This window comes from Phyllostomus hastatus, unplaced genomic scaffold (genome assembly GCF_019186645.2).
Source record: "Phyllostomus hastatus isolate PE091 unplaced genomic scaffold, TTU_PhHast_1.1 phas_contig_137, whole genome shotgun sequence".
Taxonomy (NCBI): domain Eukaryota; kingdom Metazoa; phylum Chordata; class Mammalia; order Chiroptera; family Phyllostomidae; genus Phyllostomus; species Phyllostomus hastatus.
Genome location: NW_025333583.1, coordinates 3201106 through 3223254, shown reverse-complemented (window position 1 = coordinate 3223254; position 22149 = coordinate 3201106).

Below are 22149 nucleotides of genomic sequence, written 5' to 3'. Positions count from 1 at the left end.
TGTAAAGCAGTGGGGGTGGGGGGGGGGGCAGGGGGGCATGAAAATGGGATAAAAATAATTATAGCTTTTGTCATGCCACATGGTCCTCTTCTTGATGAATAATCAGGGAAAGAATGTTTAAGAATTAAATGATTGATTAGTACTACATTTAGGTTTGCTCATAAAAAAAAAAACCACCCACAAAAGAGTAAAAGATTCTGTTTCTTTCTTCCCCTCGTTCAGTCAAGTATGTTTGGCTCTCTAGGAACCCTTGTGAACTATTCCAAAGAGCATCACTGGTCTTCTTGACAGCGCTGTCACCACTGTTTCTGGGACTTGATGCCCCATACAGGGTCCCCGGATGTTTAGAGGACTATTTTAGAAATCTGTTCTATTTAGCTTTCATCTGCTGGTTTCTTCAGCCATGTCCAGTGTTGCTGGAAGCAGCCTGACTCCCAGAAACCAGATGGATGACACGTTTGACAACAAAGGCTCTTTGGTTAAGCGAGTAACTTAGGGGCCCGTGGCCCTTTGCATCAACACTTTGCCCACAAACTCATGTTGTGGGGTCATTCCTACATGTCTTACATGGATTTCTAAATGTGTGAACTGGAGGAAGAGCACTGAAATTCTGTCTATAGAAATAACCATTTGAAGAAAACATGCTTCTACATTTTAAATGCAACTCTTCTGCTTAGAATCGCAGCTTTAACAAAATAAAAAAATGTGTGTATACAGACATACATATATAAATATGTATACACACATAGAAAACATGTTTCTATACTGCATTTTATTTGTCCCTTAATTTTATCTAAAGATAAATATTATAAATGTAATTGTTGTTCTCGTGTTTTAATCATGGCAAATAGATATTTTGGTCAAAATGGGGGATTTAGTTTGAATATCTTTCCCCTCAACTAAGGGCCGGGATAGAGTATGTTAAAATGCTTGAAAATTTCAGAAAGCATACAAATTTCAGCAGAGACATTTCATGAAGGGCGGTACTATCCATGAGTCAACAGAGGGGTTCCTAAAAGAATATTTGTTAAGAATGTGATCATGGTCAGCTTTTGTTAAAAATATATTTTTTGAATGTAGAATAAAATGGTGTGAGCCTACTTTTGAAAGTCTGTATTTTCTTTTTTGTCTTTTTAGTTCAAAGATGAATTCCTCCCTCTCAGAAATCTTCAAATTAAGGAGTGTGTTTCTTGTCATTTGATATAATATGTCATTGTCCACCTGTGGAAGTAATTCAAGGAGCTGTCTGCAAATGGGTGACTGAAAAAGCAGTTATGGGTCAGGTTATGTAATAAAATGGTTCTACTGAGATTTGTGATGCCAGCCATACGCCTGTTCTCCACATCAGAGAACCAAGCTATCGGAAAGAGTCACAGAGAGCTGGGCGCCAGCTTACTGAGTAGATCAAAGAGTTGTCCATTTAAGAAGTTACATGTCTCATTTATAAAGCTTGGTGTGACAACATGTCTTAGAGGAAACCTTTACTTCTCAAACTTTGGCAAAACCTGTGAGGAGAGTTGCATCTGAAAAACAGATTTTATCACCCTCCAGCCAGTTCTTTGGAGAATCATAAACCTGCCTCACACCTCTGTCAGAAACAGACCAGTAGGATGAAAATCAATTATAAAACCATTTTGTCTTTTACCCATTTTGAGTTTATTCTGGTGTACGGAGTAAATTGGTGGTATAGTTTCACTTTTTTTGCAAGTAACAGTCCAGTTCTCCCAACATCATTGACTGAAGAGACCATATTTTCTCTGCCGTATGCTTATGCCCCCCTTTGTCAAATATTAATTGACTGTAGAGACTTGGGTGTATTTCTGGGCTCTCTATTCTGTTCCACTGATCTATATGGCTGTTTTTATGCCATTATCAGACTGTTTTGATTACAGTGGCCTTGTAGTATGGTTTGATATAGGTATTGTGTCCCTCCTATTTTGTTATTCTTTCTCAAGATTGCTGAAGCTGTTTGAGGTCTCTTTTGGTTCCATACAAATGTTTGAAATAATTGTTGCAGATGTGTGAAATATGCCATCAATATTTTAATAGGAATTGTGTTGAATCTATAGATTGCTTTGAATAGTATAGACATTTTAATGATGTTAATTCTTCCAATTCATGAACATGGTATATGCTTCCATTTATGTGTATCTTCCTTAATTTCTTTCTTCAGTATTCAATACTTTTCCAAGTACAGGTCTTTTACCTCCTTGGTAAATTTATTCCAAGGTACTTTATTTTTGTTGTTGCTAGAGTAAATGGTATTTTTTCCTAGTTTCTCCTTCTGATATTTCATTGTTGGCATACAAAAATGCCATCAATTTCTGAATATTGACTTTGTATCTCACTATTTTGCCAAATTCACTTATTAGATTGAGTAGTTTTTTGGTGGAGTCTATAGGTTTTCTATGCACACTACTTTGTCATCTGTGGATAATGACAGTTCCTCCTTTCCAACTTGGGTACCTTTTATGTCATTTTCTTTGTGTGATCACTGTGGCTAGAACTTCCAGTGCTATTTTGAATAAGAGTGGTGAAAGTGGACACACTTCTCTTATTCCTGATCTTAAGGGGAAAGCTTTTAGTTTTTGCTCATTGAGTATAATGTTGGCTGTAGGTTTCTCATATAAGTCATGACACCATAAAAGTCCTAGAGGAAAACACAGACAATCAATAGCTTATCCCCAGAGGACAAACTCTTGCCTTTAACCCACCACACATTCACTGTTGCATCATACTTGAAGAAAAGTTGAGAAGTATACTCTCAGGGAAGGATGTAGTATGTAGTTTCTCCCACAATGATTTCATGAACATCCTTTTCTGCAGAGCATCTAAGGACATTGCGATGTGAAACACTCTCAGAGAGAAGGTAATGTAGCACAGAAGGAAAAGAAAGTGCCATAGGCAGAAATGACTGAACACGAATCTTTTGGGAGAATCATCATTTTTCAGTCACTCAGTTATCTCTTGTGATTCTGACTGTGCTTACAAAACAATCTTCTGATTATGGTTTGGCTTCCAGCACAGATTTGCCTGCAAGAAGGGAATGTGCTGGCTGGGACAACCATGACACCATCATCCCATCCTTTGACTTTACTGGAACATCCAGTTCTTCCAATCCCTCTGTCTTTTCCTTCCTTTACTTTGCTCCTCATCCAATTGAGTTTCCATGAATTATTCCAGAATGTTGGTTTGCCATTTGCCAACATTCTAAACTCCCTTGTGTTTCTGTCTTTCCTTCTTATTCATATGATAAAATCACAGCTCTGAATGAACCATAACTATGTTTTCACTGTTGCAACCCAAGCTGCTGAATTCTGGAGGGGAATGTCTCAAAATATTTGCTAAATTTATGATTGCTACCTTCAGGTAGGCCCTCCATGCTACTTAAAAAACATTATATTTTCCTATTGCACTCAGTCTCCAAAACTTTACAGTGACTTTTTTAAAGCTTCCCAAAGGAGGTCAGATCTCTAGTTCCCCATCTCCTCTTTCTTTCTCTCTACAGACACATGGAATGCGTCCTGAGGGAATGCCATCACTTTTCTAGCAGAATGCACACTAGTCTACCTGCATTTGCATGAACCTTGTCTTTGCTTCCTGTTATTACACTGTGAAGATGACACTGCCCCTAATAAAGGCCAATCCAATAGCCATGTTTTGGATCACTACTCTCATGTTTTAGAGACCTTTACTGCTAATTACCACTGACCTCCCTTACATGCACCTTTACCTTTCTACCACTGGCGTCTCATCAGCACAAAACATGCTCACATCTCCTTAATAAAACACACACACTGCACATACAACACATTCACACACGCTCACACTGCACCCACTCTAGAGACTTCCAGTTGCCTCACGGCTACCATTCTATTTGTTTCCTCTTCTCTTCCAAACTTTCCTAAAAATGTCTCTATATTCAGTGTGACCTATCACTAATTATCTTTCATTGTGCCCAGTGCCTCTTTGAGATGGGTTGATTTAAAGTAGCATTTTTTATATCTTTTTAAATATCTTCTTAAGTCAGTTAGTATAATTTATATTTCCCTACAATTGTCAACTTAACCTTAGAGATCCCAATGGATCGAAATAATATAGAATCGATCTCTTGCCATTTCTATATATCTTCTTAATAGCTTTAGCTAAGAATTCTTTCTCATCCATAATGGTGTTTATCTTGTTTTTCCTTCTGTTGTTTGATCAGACTTTTCAAAGATATGTCCAATTCATTGAAATTTTCAAAAAACTACTTTTGGATTCATTGATAAGTTCTTATATTTGTATTTGTATTGATTACTTTATGCTTCCATTTTTACTATTTCTTTTCTTCTACCAACCTGAAATTTACTTTATTGTTTATTCTTTGGTTTCATTTCTTTATTTTTTATTTTATCTATTTTTACAGCAAATGTATTTAAAGCTATAAATGTTTAAAGTTGTACCATTTTGTCCATATTCTATTGGTTTCATAGCATTACATTTTCATTGTCATTTATTTATAAATAATCTCTAATTTTGGTTTTGGTTTTTGCTTTAAGCAAAAGTTATATTTGTGCATTTTTATTGTTTCTTCTATTACAGTTGTCCTAATTTTTTTTTCCTTTTGCCCACTCTACCCAGCCCACCCCTCTCTCCCACGGTCAGTCCCCTCTCAGCTGTCCATGACCGTGAGTCATTCACACATGTTCTCTGACTAAGCCCTTCCCCTTCCTCCCTCCATTCCCGCTTCCCACCTCTCCTCCCACAGCTATCAGTCTGTTTCATGTTTCCACGTCTCTGGTTCTATTTTTCTCGTTAGTTTACTTTGTTCATCAGATTCCAGTTATGAGTGAGGTTATACGGTATTTGTCTTTTGCCGACTGACTTACTTCACATAGTATGATATTTCCCCAGTTCCCTCCATGCTGTTGCAAAAGGTAGGGGTTCCTTCTTGCTTTCTGCTGCATGGTATTCCATTGTATAAACATACAGTTTTTTAATCAACTCATCTACTGATGGGCACTTGGGCTGTTTCCAATACTTGGCTATTGTGAATAGCATTGCTGTGAACATTGGGATGCATAAGTTCTTTTGAATTGGTCTTTCAGGATTCATAGGTATATTCCCAGCAGTGGAATCACTGGGTCATAGGCAGTTCCATTTTTAATTTTTTGAGGAAACTCCATACTGTTTTCCACTGTGGCTGTACCAGTCTTCATTCCAATCAATAGTGCACTAGGGGTCCCTTTTCTCCACATCTTTGCCAACATTTGCTTGTTGCTTTATTAATGATAGCCATTTTGACAGGTGTGAGGTTATATCATACACCAGAATAAACTCAAAATGGACAAAGGACTTAAATAGAAGTCATGATACCATAAAAGTTCTAGGAAAAACATCAGCAGTATTTCAGACATTCCACAAAGCAATATTTTTGCCAACATATCTCCTAGTGCAAAGGAAATACAGGAAAAATAAACAAACGGGACTACATCAAATTAAAAAGTTTCTGCAAAGCTAAAGAAACCATCATCAAAATGAAAAGGGAACCTACCGTATGGGAGGACATATTTGCCAATGATGCATCAGACAAGAGTTTAATCTCTAAAATATATAAAGAACTCATATGACTCAACACTAGGAAGACAAACAACCCAATTTAAAAATGGACAAAGGACCAGAATAGATACTTCTCCAAGGAGAACATACAAATGGCCCATAGATATATGAAAAAATGCTCAGCATCACTAGTTATCAGAGATATGCAAATTAAAGCACAATGAGATATCACCTCATACCTGTCAGGAGTGTATTTTTTAGCTGTCCATTTATAATCTGCTCTGTTTGATGTGCAATTTAGAGAATTACTTGAATTTTTTTGTAGCCTAGAAACTTGGTCATTTTTTTGTAATACTCATGGATGTTTCAAAAATATATATTTCTTAAGAACAAATTTCTATTTAGGACAAAGATCTATATTTTTACAAAATTATATTTTTCTACAGTGTGTCTCATTCTAAGAGAGGTGTGCACACACCTGTGCTTTTCTGTTCTTCTTTAAAAGCACACAAGTAAGCCCTGGCTGGTGTGGCTCAGTGGGTTGAGTGCCAGTCTGGGAACCTAAAGGTTACCAGTTAGATTCCTGGGCACATGCCTGGGTTGCAGGCTAGGTCCCCAGTTGGGGGTGCGCAAGAGCAACCGATTGATGTATCTCTCACACATTGATGTTTTTCTCCGTCTCTTTCTTCCTCCCTTCCCCTCCCTCTAAAAATAAGTAAGTAAGTAAATAAATAAATAAATAAATATTTAAAAACATAAAATAAAAGTACACAAGTAAGAGTGTCCGCTAAAGCCAATTAAGTAAAAAGTTTCAGTAAATGTACATTGCTACTTATGAAGACCTATGTGATACTTCTTCACATGAGTTTTGCTTATAATTGTAGTCACAACATTTTACAATGAGCTGTTTAATTTTTTCAACATTTACTGTATTTAATTGTTTTTCATTTACCAAACCAGTATGTGCCTTTTTAGCAAATAAAATAGTGCATAGATACAAAAAAAGGAAAAACCTAATTAGATTATTTTCCCCCATTACTCTCATCTCCTTAGTTAACCAATATTAACTTTCTAGTGTGTATATTTTCACAGTCTTGCCATGAATACTCAGGAGCAACTGTTTACCTGCCACAAAGTAAACAGAAGGTAACTAGCTATTCTCAGAAGAGAGGGCCTGGCATGGGGTAACAGCAATCTATAAGGATGGGTCTCTGTTGATATATAGGATCTACAAGGCAACTGGAGAATCACCTCCTGAGTCATTTCTCTTTAATTAAAAAATAATAAATGTCGAAGAAGGGCAAAGTTTGCTAGATATTTTTCTTAGGTACTAGATATAAAATGCACCCATGTCATATCCTTGGAAAATCGTATCTTTACATATACTTAAGTATATGGTATGGACTGAATGGTTTTGTCCCCCCCCCCCCAAATTCATATGTTGAAACTCTAATCCTCAATGAGTTGGAAGGTGGGACACTTAGGAGGTAACTAGGGCATCAGAGCAGAGCCCTCCTAATGGGGTTAGTGTCCTTATAGGAAGGGCCAACAGAGAGACGATCTGCCTCTCTCAGTCATGTGAACGCACTGCAAGGGGGTAACTGTCTGCAAAGCAGGAAGAAGCTTCTCACCAGACATTGAACCTGAGGACTTCTTGATCTGAAGACTTCTCAGGCTCTAGAACTAGGGAAATAAATGTTTGTTGTTTAATCCACCAGTCTATGTTATTTTTGTTATACAGCCCAAACTACCAACACAGTGTGCAGTGTGTGTGTGTGTATTTGTACATGGGTGTGTATACTTATAAGAAAACTATTGAGATTATACTATGCACTTACAATAATCAATGCAATGTAGCACTGTTAAAGAAAAGACAAATAGATCAATGAAATGGAATAGAGCCCAGAAATAGACCCATAAAAATATAGTCAACTCATTTTTGAGACAAGAGCAAAGACATTATGCTGAAACAAAGACAGTGTCAGCACATAGTGCTGTAACAACTGGACACCCACATGCAAAAATAAAAAACAAACAGTCTAGATGCAGATCCTACACCCTTCAAAAATTAAGTCAAAATGAATTCTAGAACTAAATACAAAACACGAAACTATTACATTCTTAAAAGATAGCATAGGATAAAAGCCAGATGAGCCTGGGTTTTGGTGATGAATTTCAGATACAACACCAAAGGCATGATCCCTAAAAGAAATAATTGATGAGTTGGACTTCATTAAAATTAAAAACTTCTGCTCTGATAAAGAGACAATATCAAGAGAACGAGAAGAAAAACCACAGCCTTGGAAAAAATTATTTGCAAAAGACATGTCAGATAAATGGCTAGTAGCCAGTAGACACAAATATCTCTCAAAATTCAACAATAGGTAAGCCACAACACAGTTTAAAAAGTGAGCCAAAGACATTAGCAGACACTTCACCAAAGAAGATGCACAGATGGCAGATAAGCACCTAGATATACCCTATTTTATGTTATCGGGACAATGCAAATTAAAACAATCATATTCCTCTACACACCCCCTATCATGGCCAAAATGGGGAAAAGTGCCAACACCAAATGCTGGTGAGGATGTGGAGCAACAGGAACTCTGGTTCATTGATGGTGGGAATACCAAAAGGCACAGGTACTTGAGAAGCCAGTGTGATGGTTTCTAACAAAACTAGACGTACTTTTACCATACAATCCAGCAATCCTGCTCCTTGGTACTTACCCAAAAGAGTTAAAAACTTATCTTCACACCAAAAGAAAACCCCTTGCACATGGATGTTTATAGCAGATAGTTTATAATTGTCAAGACTTGGAAGTAACCGAGATGCCCTTTAGTAGGTGAGTGGATAAATAAATTCTGGTACGTTGAGACAATGGAATATTATTTAACACTAAAAAGAAATGTAAAAACCTCAGGTATATATATATATATTACTATGGAAAGAAGCTAGTCTGAAAATACAGCACCGTATCATTCCAGGCATATGACAATCTGGAAACGGCAAAACTATGGACACAGTAAGAAGGTCGGTTGATGCTGGACCTGAGGTTGGCGGGGGAAGAATACATGGGGTAAATGAGCAGAGCCCAGAACATTTTCAGGGAAGTGAAAATATTCCACGGGATGTGACAATGATACGTCCATGTCATTACACATGTGTTCAGTGTATAATTAATGTAGGTTCACTGACTGTAGCAAAGGTACCACGCTGGTAAGTGATGATAATGAAGGAAGCTATATGTGCGTGGGAACAGGAGGTACACGGGAGACCTCCACGCCTTCCTCTCAATTTGCTGCGAAACTACCACGACTCTAAAATCATAGCCTTCGTTTGAAAACAGCACATGCTACACTTTCTCCTCCTCCCGTAAAAATACCTAATGGGTTACATTCGGCTCAGAGGAAGGATACCCGTTCGTGAGAGCATCTCCGTGGATGGTCGTGCCTGACACCACGGCCCTCACTCCATACCTTTAACATTGAGAGTATGAAAAGTAGAAAAATATGTCCATTTTGAACGTTTCATTCCCTTGTTGAAAGACAACCATTTAAAACTTAGAAGTAAAAACCACAAAGAAAAAAGGAGAAAGAGAAACAATTGTATCTGTTGTACAGCGACTGCCCGCACGCTTTGATTTGTTCGGCTTGCATTCAGCTGAGTGGCTAGCTCTCTTCTATGCTCGGAGTCCTCTGTGAACCCGAAGAAGTCAATTATGCAGTTTCCCCCACGTGTCGGAAAGGTAAAGCACACTTAGGAAGGTCAGGATCGTTTTAACTCTCCATGGAGGAGTGTCTGCATCAAAGAAACCTTCAAGCGACCTTGGCCGTGCTCTGATTACTAACCGGCCCTGACTTCACATGATGACATGTATTATTTTCATCAGGAAAATTCAAAGGAATCAGGGATCAGGAGGCCTGTGATGAATGCTAAGCGGTGAAATCCTGACTCTGTTGCTAATTATTTGTTTTGAAGTTGCTGACACCATTATACAATCGGTTTTTAAAGGGCTTTTCGTGAAAAGGCAATAATACAGAAATAAGAAAGTTTCAAGTAGAAAAAAAAAGCCACATTTCCAGATTTATTTCACATTGTCCAACATTCAAGCATGGAGAAATTTTGAAGTATTTTCACGTTCTGTTTTTCTCCATTAAAAAAAAAAACTACTGAAAACAATGTAAAAGAACAAAATGAAATTATATAAGTAAATTTGGTAGGTAACAGACTACTGTGCAACCCTGAAACCATATATATGAATTTATATTTATGTTTCATATCACGGGAGGATATCCACGCCACAGTAAGTGTTAAATCAGATTACAAAACATGTAGACGATGATTTCATCTGGTTGTATGATGCGCATTTGTGCTTGCGTGTGCATGCCACTATATGTACATATTTGACAACATACACACAGGCACATGTATAAACGCATACATCACGCCAGCCGGAGCCTCTATGCTTTCGGATTCTTTCCTCACGTTCCCTAGCAGGTCAGAATTGTTTTCTTCCTATTTCACCTATTTTATGGTTGTGTTTGGTCAAAGTATTTCGTCCAGGTAAAGGTTCTGACGTTTTCCCCAGGTGGTTTCCCATAGCCAGTGCGCCCCCCCCGCAGCCCCCCGTGGCCCCACTCCCCACCAGACACGCCCAGCACAATCCCAGTCTCCTGCGGCCGTGATTCCAGCCACTGACACGACACTCTCACCCTTGGGCCCTGCTAACACCTCGTCCTGCCTTTGCTACTTTAGCCTAATGTTGGTGATGACTTCACCTGGTTGTCAACTTGCCTCCAGTTTGGCCTTTCAGTCCTTCTAGCACCACGGTAAACAATATTCAGCTCCTTTGGCTGTCTCATCTAAGAGTTCCCATGATGCTGGCTGAGTCAGAGACACGAAGAGAAAGTGGTTGAAACTTGCATGACCCTCAGAAAGTTTATTCCGGAGCCCAGTCGTTGAGCTTTATGCTAGATTTCTCCCTCCATTGAATTTATGTTGGCCTGGAATATTTAATTAAATGTGGCTTAAGTCCATTTGTCCAAACTCTGGGAAGTCCAGTTTGCTTCCTGGATATTTCCACTTATTTCTAGAATCTAATAGTCTTATGGCTTCTTGTTTGAGTCCCGGCTCTCATTGGGCTTGATTTCATTGACTTTCCTGCATGGAAAGCTATTTAATCTCTTTGTCTCCTTTCCTGAGATCATTCCTCCCGGGTCTCCCCTTTCTTATTCTAAGTGACCCCTATTGGGATGTTTTCTTAAATAAGGTCAGTTTCTTTCTGTTTGCATTTCCCTAAAGAAATACACTTCCTATGAGTCCAGATAAAGAAATACACATCCTAGGAGTTCACAGAGATGTAAAGTCAATTTGCCACTGCCCCAGAGATAAGTTTTTCAAGCAAAGAGGTAAATAATTTAACACATGGAGACTTTGAGATTAAATGTTTAAGAAAAAGGGTGGGGGAGACGGCAGAAAGAGATGATTAAGAATAATTACTGAGGTTCTGCAGAGTAGTATTGTGTCACAGGCTCTGCCTTAAGATTATTTCTTTAATTTTAATAGTATAATGAAGTGATGAGAGGAGTAAAGAACAGAGGAACTGTCATGAACCTATTATCCAGGATAGAACTCATTATTCGCTCCTATCGATCTCTGAGAAACTGCAAATCTACTTTGGGAATTATATAAAAAGTTACAGTAAACAGCCACTGAAAGTGGCTTACAGATGCAGGGATTTCATTTTAACAGTATTCATTGTAATGAGATTTGGCCTATACAGACCCCTCTACAAAACAAACTCACAGAGAAATAAAAGCAGGTTACAGAGAACGACTCACATTGGTAATCGCACAGAAAATTTAATTATTTAATATAACTTTTTCTCCTTTTTTTTCCTTTTGATTTAAATGGGCCTCACCCAGCACCTTGATTCACCAGCCTCCTTCCCCTTTGTCTGTTTAGTTCCTTAATCATTAAGCCCTTAGGACAGCGAGGAATTGGTCGGCATCAAATAGTCTCAGGAACAAAGACTCAGGTCTAATGGCCACAGAGACAGTTTCAATCAAACTAAAGATAACCCCTAGGCCTCAGTGGTGTTTGAGCTTCAGCTCCAGCAGAGTGGTGACCCAAACAAAGTGACCACTTTGACACTCCACGGCTGACATCAGGACCCAGTGCCCTGATCAACTATCCCTAGTGCCAGCCCATCCGTAGAGACCATTACCCTGATCAGACCCTAACGCCCTTAGTCACCATCATTAATGATATTTCCCCTTTAGAACACTTCCCTGAAAGCCACCAAGAAGCCAGTGACTCCAGGCATGGGCCATTCCTAAAAATAAACTCTTACTTTCTCGGCTGCAAACTCCTATTTATGTCTTATCGGGCTTTGTGTACAAAGCCAACGGCCCCCTTCATTCTGGTGACAACACTAAGTCTCATCGAGGAGACCAATGTCAAAAGAACCTATCCTTCACACCAAAGTACTGAAGAGAAACAACAGACCCAAAATGGAGTCACTTGTACCAAGCTCCACTGACACTTAACACCTACCCGACTGCAGTTTCAGCCTGTCCCAGGAATTGAGGTTTAACCCCATCAAACTGGAATTTCCTGGTGAGTGCTAGCGAGGTGATCTGTCTGACAGAACCCCCTGACTTCCTCTACAGAAAGCCACCTTGCCTGAAATAATCAACTCGATTAACTTTTTTGCCCCACCCTCTTTCTGTCTATTTAAACCTCCTATTTTGTACAACTCCTCAGAGCTCACTTTTATTTGCTATTCATGAATTTTTCATTAAAGCCAATTAGAGCTTTCAATTTACTCAGCTGAATTTTTGTTCTTTAACAAAAGATACTTTAGTAAGAGCAAAGGGATTCCTGGAGGAAAAGGGAGAAAGCAAAAGAGAAGTGTAGACAGATGATAATTAAAATTTTCCTTTCAATTCACACAGAGTTCTTAGTTAATAAACATTATTAAACATCTAGGTTATAGGCAATGTCACTTGCCTAGCAATGAGGCAAAAAGTCTTCCTTTCAGAAAGCTCTCGCACTGGAGGAAAGGTAGACAAATGGTTATTTTACAAAGCAAAATGGCAAGGGCATTACTTGGGGTGCTACAGGAGCCCAGGACATTTCAGGGAGCACTGGAACGCTAACTCTGTCTGAGGGTTAAGAAAGGAACAAAGATTCTGTTTCTGATCAAACTTCCGTTTGCTTCCTCTGAGCCCCATTCTCAACTAGGATTCAACTTGGTCCCTCTGCCATCCTATCATTGCCCTGCCTCGCCCAGTCTTAGAAAAGAATTCTACTGAGTCATTCCCTCACTCTTGATATCTGACCAAGTTATTCATCCCTGATTTTTGATGTACATAAGTCCTTGACCTGCTTTTAGCAAGATTCCTCTTAGGTTAGTTCAGCAAGAATGTTCATATCCATGATGATGTCTCCTGTTAGCAAATGTGCATTTTCTGCCTCCCTCACTCTGCCCATTGGCTGTAAATCAATTCCCAACTGTATTCTGAGTCGAGCCTGATCTTTTCCTCTTATTGCGATACATTGAATAAAATCTTCCTTGCCATTTTAATAAGCGCCAGAATAACTTTTTCTTCTTTAACTGAAGTCTTCCTTACTGTGGTTATAATAAACCCAAGCCACGAAGGACAAGGAAAAACAGATGGGAAATAAAAGTGACAAACCAGCCCTGGCTGGCGTAGCTCAGTGGATTGAGCGCAGGCTGCGAACCAAAGTGTAGCAGGTTCGATTCCCAGTCAGGGCACATGCCTGGGTTGCAGGCCACGGCCCCCAGCAACCACACATTGACGTTTCTCTCTCTCTCTCTTTCTCCCTCCCTTCCCTCTCTAAAAATGGATGAATAAAATCTTTTTTAAAAAGTGACAAACCTTTATTCTTTTCTTCACAGGCAGAGGAAAGACATTGTCAAAGGCAGATGTTCTTGAGATAACCTTGAAGTAGCACAGATTCTAGGAGGCTGGAGAATAAGATGCATGTGACATAGGGGTGTGAGACGAGGCTGGAGACTTTGGCCAGGAACTGCTCAGGCGTGAAGAACTGCTCAGGAGTTTGTATTTGCACCAAGTAATGTTTGTATTTTACCCACTGGTAGACTTTAAGCAGAAATGTAACATTTGGATTTGCATTTTCGAAAGACCATTGTAGATGCTATGCTGAGCATGAATGGAGGGGTGTGTGTTTGGTGAGCTACGTACTTGGCTAGTGGACTCAGAGACTAGTGACTAGTGTGGCACTCCGTGAAGTTCAGACGGCAGGGGAGATGGGTGGGACCGGGCTGATTCGCCTAGACACCCACAGGAGACAGGATTCCATGGTCATGAGTACTGAAGTAATGAGCAGAGGAAAGAGGCTAGGCTGATTCCTGGGGCTCCGTGCTTGGGGTGACTGGAAGGGTGATGACTCTTTGCTGAAACAGAATTTACAAGAGGAGGGAAGAGGTTTAAGGAAAGAGGGCAGTTTTAACTTTTTCCTTAAATCCCATTATGAGAAATTTAGAGAATGAAAATTGCTAAATGGATGTGCAGTCTTTTACAATTAGCTATGTAAAACCAAATTACAGCAATTCATAACTATAATCATTTTAAAGGCATTTCATTTTAATATGTTTCAAATATTTTACTGTATAATTTACAAGAAAATTGTTCTATATTAAAATGGTCATTTTCTCTAATTGCATATTACCAAATCAGGATAGACTGTGAAACAGAAATGTGTTTGATAAATTTTCAAGGATGAGCTAGAATTTCTAAAATAGCTTATTGCTGAGTTCTCCTGGGTAGAACAGCACAGAAGATACCAAGGTTGTTGCTGATTGTTAATTTCAACTTATTTATACTAGTAAACAAAGTAGATTTAAATTATCATTAACACCAACATACCTCTCTGTCTCTCTCTCACTGAGATATTAAAGTTCTTCATAGACATGAAAAGATTCTATAAATGTTCTCAAATTTTGATAAAGACAGTTTCAACCGGAAAACAGATAGTTGCAGAGATTCCCATAGGAAAATATGTTTAAATATAGATAGAAAATGCATGTAGAAATAATAAGATTTACTAACTTACTAGAAAACATTCCAGTAAGTCTAGCTATGGACTGCCTAATGACATTTCAGTTCAAAATGGACTACACAGAAAAAGGTGGGTCCACCTTGGCTGGTGTGGCTCAGTTTGTTGGAGCGTCATCCCTTAGCCAAAAAGGTGCAGCTTCGATTCCAAGTCAGTGCACATGTCTAGGTTGTGGGTTCAATACCCTGTCCAGGTGCCTATGATTCTCAGTCCAAGCATGTTCAGGAGGCAACAAATTGATGATTTTCTCTCATAGCAATGTCTCTCTGTTTCCTTTCCTATCTCCCTTCCTCTCTCTGTAAAAGCAATGAAAAAAATGTCCTTGGGTGAGGATAAAAAAATTAAACAGAAGGAGGAGGAGGAGGAGATGGAGGTAGAGAAGAAGTAGAGGAAGAGGAAGAGAATGAAGAAGAAGGAGAAGAAGAGGAAGAGGGGAAGAAGGAGGAGGAGGAAGAAGAGAGGAAGGAGGAAGTCATCCCATAGATTATATTAGAGCTAAAATATTTCTATCGCCTTGTCACAACGTTAATGCATTAGTCACATGTGTGTGGTGATGCTGGGGTAAACAAACCTACAGCACTGGCAGTCGTATAAAAGTATGACACATACATTATGTAGAGTATATGATACTTGAGAAAGATAATACACAACTAAGTTGTTGCTTTGTGTATTCACTATACTATACCTTTTATCATTATTTTAGAGTGTGCTCTTTCTACTTATAAAAAAAGTTTGCTGTACAACATTATGCCATGTTACACTGGCAGCACCCTCACACCTCTGATTTTTATGCATCTCTTGATCGCATCATTTTCTCTCGTGCTCCATTACTGTGCTTTCTTCTTGTGTTATTTTGTACTGTAACACGCTGTCCAGGCCTGCAGCCTGGGAGCAATAGGCTATGCCTTATAGCCTCAGGTGTGCAGTAGGCTATAAAATTAGGTTTGTGTAAGTGCACTCTATTATGTCCACACGATCAGAAAATTGCCTAATGAAGCATTTTTTAGACTGTGTTCCTGCCAGTAAGAGGCACATGACTGTATGTAATTGTCAACATTTCCTGCAAATATCATTGGCCAGGACATATGAACTTCTGAAGGTGATTATATTTCCAATAGCTTTCAGATGCTTCTCACAAAAAAAAAGACAGTTCAAATAACCACACTGAATGAAACATGCGCACATCCCCTAGTCCAACTTAGCTAAAAACCCAGTGTCCCCTTATCCCTTAAACACACGTGGCAACACAAGTACCTATTCTGTGATGAAACCATAAGGTTACAACTATGTCAGGTGGCATACTTATTTTCTAAATACATGTATTGCTAATGAAACCGGTCTTCAGAGAAAGGTCTATATAGATGTGCAAGTATAAATATCACTAACAGGAATAGACTAAATGTGCGAAGGTCAGTTACCACACACACAGCAAAGCCTTTTCTTGCTCATCCACCCTTGCAAGGAAATGTTACATTGGTCTTAATTTTAGCTGGGAAAATGGGTAAGTGGGGCAAAACATCATTGGGCCAATATGCAATGTCACTTTGAATAAAAGAAAATATTTATTACTAAATCAGTGGAACGGATCCTTATCACAGTTTGACTTTCACATTCTAATTCTACAATGATGCAAAACAGCAGTGAGAGTGTTTCTTATATAGGAGATGATAAATATTTAACTGTTGTCTAAAAAACAACTTCAGGAAAACTTCGTATTGGCTAGCTTGAAGTAGTTTAGTTCCTTGCACCTGATAAAATTGGTCACTTTCAGATTTACCAAAAAAGTGAGAAAAGAACTTTATCGTAAACAAATATCATAGAATAACGATGTCCAGGAACCTCAGAAGATGTACTAACATCCAACTAATAGTGACTTTGATAGTATGTAAGTGTTCTTTATATACTCTCTTAACAAGGTGGCATATGATCCATAAAAATGGAATTAATTTCAGCCTAATTTTCTGATTTCTTTTTCCGAAGTGGTTGATTGGATTAGGTGTAACAGTTTTTTTAAAAAAAAGACTAAAGGATGGCACAGATCATTTCTAGCTTTTTCAATGAATGCAATAATGAAAAGAGACATGTGATGGGGTGCAGGAGCGAGAAAAGTCAGGACGGACAGAAAGTAACTGCAGCATTTACTAACATGCTCATCCAAGAACATAATTGCTAAAATGACCTTGAAAAGGAGCGAAAGTATTGAATACTGCAGTGCTGATTACCCTGATTTCAATTACTCTGGTTTAAATGGAATGAAATAGGGCTCTAACTCCATTAATTAACAAGCCTATCCACAGGTGATCTGTAAATGCTCCGTGTATAACTACTATTAATGCAGAAAACGTCCGTGCCTAGAAATGGCAAGTCTCCATATTAAACGCCATTACGCAGTTTACAAGAGAATTGGAGTTCCTTTATTTTTTTTCACAAGAAAATTATAGGGAAAGGGTAAAGGAAGAAAGAAGGAGTAGGGCCGAGGGAATGTTGCCTACATGAATGTGTAATGATCTGGTGGCGCTGCCTTCCCTGAATCAGTTCATTTCTAAGGAGAACAAAGGGGCTGTCCTGCTGGGGACATTTTCGACAATGATGCCCAACTGGCTTATCCCTGATCTGACCACAATGTGGTTTCAATTAGCAGTAGCACTTACCAAACCAGTAGCAGTCACTATACCAGAAAATTTGAGTCGGAAGGGGTTGAAAGATACTTTAGATGTATGCAGGAGACGCGTAAGTGCTGGGTCTTTCATTTCTTCATGGCTGACCACCCCCATCTGTAAAAGTGTCATTAGGTTTTGAAAAGTCGAGGATGGTGTCTTATTACATCTATACCGTATCCTTGAAAACTTCTTTATGATACTTTTTTTCTTACTTGTCTAACTCTGCTTCAGTTAAAGTCAAGAGAGGGCTTCTATGTTACATCACGAATACAATGTTGGATGTTTTCAGCATTAGAGAAGCTACAACACTCACTAATTAATGAAAATCCACTGGTGATTTTTTTTTTCAGTAAGATATATCCAAGTATGAAGAAAGGCTACATTTGAAAGGAGAGATCTATGGGGGCAACGTATCTCCTAGGAAACGGGAAGAAATACGAGGACACAAACAAAAGCGCAGAGAATGGTAGGCACTGTTGTCAGGGTTAGCACGCCCTTCCTGAGATGTCTCAAGTCACCGCCCAGGAAGGCCTTGCCACAAGAGCAGCCCTCACTGAAACAGCAGATCGGTGTGTGGGTGTCTCTCAAGATGCTTTACCGTTTTTGCTGTTTGAGCTTGCCAGGGTCAGTACCCCAGGGACTAGAGATTTCCTCTTGTGTGTCCATCCCATCTCTGTTAGGGAACCTGCCACTAGGGGTGCAGCTGTAACTTGCTTATAACATCCAGATCCAAAAGGTTCTCCACGTGTCCTACGAGACTAACTGTACGGAACAGAGAATGACAATTTCCTATCTAGCTATGCACAGGAAATTTCTTTGTTAAAACGGGCATGGACCCTAAAATCATATTGCACAATATAAAACACAATAACATAATTTAAATAAATTCAAATACTTGTGCCAAAATTATTTGCTTGTTACCATAACTGTACCTCCTGGGTCAGCAAACTATGGCGAATGGGCCAAAATCTGGTCCCTCCTGCAGGAACACGGCGTCATCATTCATTTGTGAATGGTCTGTCTCCTCTCCTGCCAGGACGGCAGAGTTTAGCCGTTGCTATCTTCATTTGGAGAACAGTGGAGTGATCTTACTAGTTTCTGAATCGTTAGGCCACGAGTGGAAAAAAAAATCTTTCAGGATGTACCACAGGTATGAAATAAAGTCCCAGAGAAAAGCCCAGCAGCACCATAGGCAAAGAGCTCTTAATGGTGCTGCGGCTGAACAGGAAACTGTAGATACTGGAAAGCAAGACAATCTATAAATCAGAGGCTTTGCAGAAACAGGAAACAAGCATTCCAGGTAATTCCCAATGTTTTCTTCAGCTAAAATACGATACTGTCTTAAAACTTCTCCTATCTGTGACTCAAGAGGTAAGCCAAAATATATTCCCAGATACACAGACAGGCAGTCACAAGCCAAGTGCCCTCAAATGAATAAATATCTCTCTAGCATATTGTAAAATTAATAAATATTGTTTAAAATGTGAAGCCATGGTCAAACCAAAACATATCATTAATGAGGCCCGGCTGTGGGAACAGAAAAATACCTCTCATCATGCAAATGGCATTTAAGTAACCGTAGGTATACAGACAGGCGGTCTTTGCACCATTCAGGCAACCTGAGACCTGCACCCAGATACACAAGAACAGAAGAAGCAGTAGCAGGGAAATCGATCCAGAATGAAGAAAAACAGAAAACTGTCCTGAGAGCTGTTAGCAAGAAACTATTGTCATTAATATTACCTTACAAGTATAAATTATACTCTTATATCGGTTGTTAGAAAAAATGTTTATGTACATAAATATATATAGTTCAGAATTCTACATAGCTTATTTCATAATATTTATTCTCTTTAATTTTTATATAAATGCTCAAGTGAAAGAATTTGTGAAGTTATTTTAATTTTAGGGTTATATATAAGGTAGGCTAGCTTTCATGTATAGACTGAGAGCTGAATGACTTTTCTTACTGTAGAAAATAATGTAGCCCTGGCTGGCGTAGCTCAGTGAATTGAGCACGGGCTGTGAACCAAAGCATCGCAGGTTCGATTCCCAGTCAGGGCACATGCCTGGGTTGCAGGCCATGACCCCCAGCAACCGCACATTGATGTTTCTCTCTCTCTCTCTATCTCCCTCCCTTCCTTCTCTAAAAAAAAGAAAATAAATAAATAAAATCTTTAAAAAAGTAAATAATGTAAATAATTCTTATCATTCATATGTATCATTGATTCAGTTTCTTATATTTAAGGTATTTATTGAACATCTTCTGCAAATATTTTATCTCATGGCACATATAAACTAATTACTAAAACTCTGTGGCACACCAAAAACATATATTTTTGGCCAACCTGACACAAACAGGTATAATTTTGACTGATTAAAAAAAATAATAGTAATCACCTATCCTTTTTGCTCCAAAGTGACTTTTTAAAAAAATCAGCTGCCTATAGTTGTATACAAGTATTTCTGGTACCAAGGATTAACCAATCAGATACAACCTTATTATGTGAATTGGCCAATAAGATGCAACTCTATTCTTCAGCCTCTATATATACATGGTTCAAGACAGGGTATTTGTAGCAGATAGCTATCATTGTGTTGGCTGTTGTTCATTTTTTATTTGACAGTCTAAAGCAGGGGTGTCAAACTCATTTTCACCTGGGGCCACATCAGCCTCGAGGTTGCCTTCAAAGGGCCGAATGTAATTTTAGGACTGTATAAATGTAACTACTCCTTAACTAGTGGCAAGGAGCTCTATATTTGACCCTTTGAAGGTAATTGCAAGGCTGATGTGGCCCACGGTGAAAATGAGTTGGACTCCCCTGGTCTAAGGGAAAAGAGATCCATGCCTCTGATGAAACAGTAAGGTATTGCATGATTTAAAATTTCTGGCAGCACATGGTTGTGCATGGCTAATCCACTCTGTGCCAGGCTCCAGACGAGGTGCCCTGAATTCGGACATCTGTGCCCTCGTGCACTGAACAATCTAACCTAAGAGAAAGACAACTACTGGTCAGTCTTTATGGTTCTGCCTTCAAATGCCTATCCTAATCTGGTCACTTCTTACCACCTCCACTGCTGCCGCTCCAGCCCCAGCCCCGTCCTCTCTCGCCTGGATAGTTCATTCTACCCGCTTCTGCCCTGCCCTCAAGTTTTATTCTCTCCTTGAATAAGCTGGGAGACTATGACAGCAGAAAGAAACGGAAGAATCCTACATGCTCTGGATATACGTGGGAGAAGGTGATTCCCAGTGCTCTTCAGAATCACTCTGGCCACTGACCTGAAAGATAAATCCCAGAGCCCCAGTCCTGGGGATCGTTGGTCAGGATGTGTGGCATGATGCCAGAAGTCTTCATTTTGGGGAATTTCACCACCTGGTACTTCCTGGGGAACCTCTTGCAAAGCCTGGTAGGTGGCAAGCCATGTTCTTAACACTGACTGGTCTATTCAGTCAAGTGACACCTTTGTCTCCAGTTTCTGCAGAGTATGTGTGTCTACTACCAGAGGAGAAAGGAAGATGGCGTCACTCCTGTAAGTAACACAAATGGCTTACCTCATAGAATTCCATACAACAAAGTTCGAGTTTATTAACGTTTCCTGAAACCCAAGGAGGCCTGATGACTTTGTTTAATAAGCCATTCTTCTGATACTTTTTCTTGTCCTCAAGTCAAGCCACAGAACTTTGTGGGCCTATGTAGGCAAGATGCTAGTTTAAGCACAATGGAAACTGTTCTTAAAGAAATAGAAGCAATTTTAGAGAATTAATCTGCCATCTGGAGTACAAACTACAGCTATATGATTTTTATTCACTTTTAATCAGGACACAACCTGGAGTTCATAAAAGAAATTGCTTACAGATTTGGCTATATAAAAATTCAAATGTCTTTATGATGATGTCTCCATAATCAAAGTTAAAAAGTAAACAACAGTCTGAGAGAACCATTTACACTGCAGAAAAGAAACAAAGGTTCTCATTATAAAGAATGTTGCAGAATCAAAAAGGAAAAGATCCCAACAGAAATGGGGCAAAGACTCTGAACAGGCAATTTAAGGGGTAAATGGGAGTGTCTAGCATATGTGAGATTTGTTCTATCTCAGTAGTATTCAAAAAGTGCAAATGAGAAATCAACATGATATTTTCATTTAGGATCTTGACAAAACTTTTGTTTAATGGCAAGAAATAGTGATTGAGAGTGTATCAAATGGTAGTCTATTTATATACAGCTGGTGGGAATAGAAATTGTTTTTGTGGTTTTTGAGAGTAATTCAGAAGGATCTGTAAATTGAAAACTCACATATTCTTTGCTCTGGAAATTCCAATGCAGTGTAGCCTACAAAAGGACTAGCACCCATGGCTAAAGATTTCTAAGGAAGTCAGTTTCAACATTATTTTTAACAATAAAATTTGGGGATAATTATTTATTAATGGAGTAACAATAAAACATGAAATGTTATCCAATAGTTCAAAAAATAAGGCAGTTTCAGCATTATTTATAGTAATAAAACTTGGACATAATTATTGATCATGAAGTAATAAAAATAAACATAAACTGTTGTCCAATAGTTTGAAGAATGAGATGCATGAGTAGGTTCTGATAAAGAAAGATCTCCTTGATATATTAAATGAAAAAAAGATCAATTCAGAGAATAATATATGTAGGATAATTAAATTTAGTGTTGTTCTAAATGCATATGGCTAGATGTATAAATATATGCATGCAAAAATATTTTACAAGGTCTAGGTGGATATAGCATCACATTGGCTTCTTCTGGAGAAGGAAATAACTTGAGAAGCGGGAGTTTATGGGAATTTTTCATTGTTTAATATGTGTAGCACAGC